Genomic DNA, 4496 nt, shown 5'->3' on the forward strand with positions numbered 1-4496 from the left:
AGAAACAAGTATTAAACAGCTAGTCAATCACTTTTTACTTTTTGACGGGAGTAGTTTTTGCTTGTCTTCAGCTACAAGCATGGCAAATGCTTTGTTGACTATTGTATATGTATGATTCAAGTGTGTTATACTCCCAGTATATAAGATCATCTTTTCTTTAGAAAAATCCTTTGTGGTAGGACTTTATTGTGGCTGTTATTAGCATTACTGTGACTAGCTATAACCTAGCTATAGCCTGTGACCCAGGCTAATATTTAGGGACAGACAAAATTCATATTAAATGAAATATCAATTTTAAATCATCACATGATAATTGAATATGTTTCCTGGATAAAAATCGTAAGGTACAGCTGATAACTACACTCACTGAATTTGGTGACACATGTCCTTTTACCTTGTTTTCACCAGGCCAGCTGGTCACACCAGACTGGATAACAGACAGGAGATAAAACAAAAGGGTAAAAAAGATGTGCTGCTGTGATATATGGGGTAATACAAATTCCTGTTTTTATTCATCTTTTTCTTTTTGTAAAAAATGACTGCATGTCACCATAACCTGAGAATAATATTTACAAAAACAAAGGGCATGACACAAATATTGTCAAAAATGATTAGCATCATCAATAAATTGGGACACGTTACACATATGAGACACATGTGTATTCCAAATTTTCCAGTGCTGTCATATACTGGCTTGGTGAGAAGAGCAAATTAAATTGACACTACTGATGGATTGTCTAAAAAGGGAGAGTAATGGGTTTATTGTGGGAGGAAAGTGTTTCTGACAGCTAGCATCTGTTAATCCAGCAATGCAAAATAAAAGCCTAAAAAGTCATTTCTCCATGCTTTTGTCATTATCTGAAAAATATAGCAAATAAACACCAGGCCTCAACTTCAAAATATGAGCCCAATCAACACCTTTCTGACAGTGTTAAGGGTGTTATTCACGCTGTAACACCTTTACCTTTAAGGATTTTGGGAGACATAGCTTGACATAGCTTAAAATAAATACATCTCAACTGATGTCCCACCAGTATATATCTAGACAGTGGAAGCTTGTTAACATCTCTCGTGCAGGACATATTTATTAAACTGGCAGTATAAACATTTATATAAAAACACTCAAATGCTAATCTAATCATAACACGGTATATGAGAAGTTCCACTTTGGGCTCTGGTGCTCACTCCTCAACAGAAACAGTTAAAATTTACAAAATCTTATCCAAGCACTGAGTCATGAATAGTGTTAGAAAGTCATTTAAAAAAATACATTCTGATGCAGAGATTATTAATCACTCAATTCTAGCAGCTAACCTTTGTAATTTCTAAAATATAATTACATGTTGTACTACATGTTTCAAGTAACCTAGTATTTTGTAAAAGACTTGCACACCTTATAGTGATCATTGATGTTAGACAGGCACTTTAAGTTCAATCTAAACTGAAATTACAATGAAAAAAAATGACTGGGTAGTAAAAGATTAATGTTATGAAGCTTCATTTTGCTTTATATTTTCATGTAGTTCCACTTTGAATGGCACTTAAAGAATCAAAGAACAAAGATTAATGTGCAGAAAAGTGAACATTAGTCAATTAATTGAACTAATGAATAAAAAGTGAGCTATTATACTCACTAAGAAAACCAAAAGAGAGTGGGTTCGTATTAGCTAAAAAGGCATGGAGAAGTGATAGCTCTTGGAAAAAGTTAAGGATATGCAGTTCTCTTCTATTTTCTCGTCTATAAGGTTCTCACTGCTGTCTTTGTTCAGGGGGTGCTTGATTATTACAGTGTGTCTTAAAAGCATTAAATCATGGTGATCAAAACAGACCACTGCGATTATCTGGCATTAAGCTCAAGTCTCTATCTTGACATTGGAAAAAAGGCTTCACATAACATTGACGTAGTTTTTGTGGTTTAATCAAGTCTGGAGTTTTGAGAGCGCGGGGCGGTCTGGCCAGACGGCTGGAGCAATGCACGAAGGTGATATTTGAGACTATGTGTTGAAAGTCGAGCTTGCTCTCTCTTTCCAGCATGAATTGAGAGGTGATATTTCTGCAATATGTGTCCAGTTTCTGCTCTATGAAAAGACTGCATTAACAAAGACAAATGACATCTGATAAAACTTGTTGTTGTCACCTGAACTGACGCTAACCTCAGGCAAGTTAGTGAGATATAACAGGAAAAAGCAATGTGTGTTATACTGTAGCAGAAAAGTATAAACACTTCTAGATACATAGGTAGATATCCTTTGAGGTAGATACATATTACGATATACATTAATCATTTGTCCTTCCCACAGTGATAATGCTACTAACACAAATACAAGTGATAGGGAGACAATCTACAGTGTTCATTTATAAAAATATCTTTTACATTAAAAATGTTTCAATATCAAATTTTCATCAGACTAACATAAACCTGTCAAAGTCAAATAAGAATCATTTTAGTTCAGTATTTCCAATCTGTGTTTCATGTGTCTTTGCAGATGTAAAAGGATGGTACAATAAGACAACATTGAAAGGTCTGCTAAATGCCCTAATTTAGCTTAAACAGAAATTCAAATGCTGGGAGGAAAAGATTGATTCAGTGGCAATTTTTACTTACCTGCTACTTACCTGGCATATCACTAGGTGCACTCATATTGGTTCGTTACTGTTACATGGCAATGAGTGAAATCAGTGGCCACTGTGACTTAAAGATTGGAGAGGACAGTTGGAAAACAAAACATTTTCACTGTTTCCCCAGTTAGCAAATAATCTCTACTTTCTTTAACCTCCTAAGACCCGAAGTCTTCAATGGCATGCATTTTTAATTTCTCTTCAATATTTGGGTTGATTGGCACCTAATGAATGTAAAAACAAAGAATTACCAGATTTCTTTTTTTTTTTTTTTTTTACCAAATCTTTGTTCCTGAGAAAAATGAGATTCACATATGAGGATATTTGTTTAAAATTTCAATAGCACAGTGGCAGTATAATGTCCTCGTAAGTGGATACCAGGCCCTTGTAGAGCAAAATGTAATATTTTGCTCTAGACAACCCAAAATGTGATGTCCACATATGTGAACGCCAGGTCCTAGGAGGTTAAAAAAATGGCTCTCAGATTTTCTTAAAAATATTTTCTGCATGTTCAGGAGTTGTGCTTAGTCCCTTAGTTACAGTGGAAATAAATCTAAATGCTTCAGCATACTAAGACATTTAGGACAATTTGCTCCCAACTTTGTTTGGGGATGGCCCGTTCTGGTTAGAATATGACTGTGCAAGTTTTAATGAGAAAATGTGGTGTAAAAGGACTTGGCTGGCCTGTACAGATTTCCAACCTCAACTCGATAGGACAACTTTGGGATCAATTGGAGTGGGGACTGTGAGTCAGGCTTTCTCATCACATATCAATGTCTGACCTCACAAATGCATTTCTTGAATAGTCAAAAATTCTCATAAACACTCCTGAACCTTGTGGAAATCCTTCCAAGAAGAGATGAAGCTGCTATAGGTGCAAAGGTTAGGACCTAATGGATGAAGAATGGGATGTCACTCAAGTTCATATGAGTGTGGAGGCAGATGAGCGAATACTTTTGGCAGTAAAGTGTATATGTACTTGTAGATATCACAAGTAGATTAATTATTAGATTGTTTTATTTTTGTTTTTACATTGATTCTTTACTTGCTATGAAAAACATCACCAGGGCTGTGACTAAACAAATAAAAAATTAAACTGTCTCACGTACATTTAAACATTTCTTTACCAGAATGCTGAATTACAACCCATCAGATTCTCCCTTGTTTTAATGACAGAACTGTAATTAATTCTATAATGCCCTTTGTATCATATTTGACACATGAGTTTCTGAGACCTCTATCTCATCAACATGATCAATACTTGCCATAATTTCAAAATGTTAGGAACAAAATTCTTTTTTATTCTAAAATTAACATTGTTGTTGTTAACAAACAGTTGCCAAAAACACCTAATGTATCAAATGTGATACAAAAATATATCATACACAAAATGATATAGCAAAAAAAATTGTGAATTTTGTTATAAGGGTCAATAAACATCTCAGTTCCAAAAAATCAGAATTTTTGGGCTAATTTTTTGATGGGTTGGGTCTTACAGGGTTAAGGGCAATTGTAAATAAAATGCAGTTGTTTAGTTATGTCTCAAAAAGTACTTTGCAAGGAGTACCAACTACCTCTTGAGCTATGGCCCAGCCAGTGGAATGAACTGAACCATGTTATCCATGTGAATGGAGAACCTTATCTTCACCTTCTGGACAGAAACATTACTCTAAATGAATGCTAATGTTGCTCCTTGAAATGTTCACAGGCAAATGATTCCTAACAAGTCCGCAGCAATAACCGCATCCCTATCACAGACACTGTGCTTCAAGGTAGTCCTGCTGGACTATGGTGGCAAAAAAAAAAAACCCAACAGATTTAATGGTATATCATGTTTTTTTTCACTTTTTTTTTTTGCAGTGTAATGTTTGAGTGAA

The sequence above is a fragment of the Rhamphochromis longiceps genome, linkage group LG7 (genome assembly GCF_057381845.1).
Source record: "Rhamphochromis longiceps isolate RC_006_pf linkage group LG7, R_longiceps_female_GT1.1, whole genome shotgun sequence".
Lineage (NCBI taxonomy): Eukaryota > Metazoa > Chordata > Actinopteri > Cichliformes > Cichlidae > Rhamphochromis > Rhamphochromis longiceps.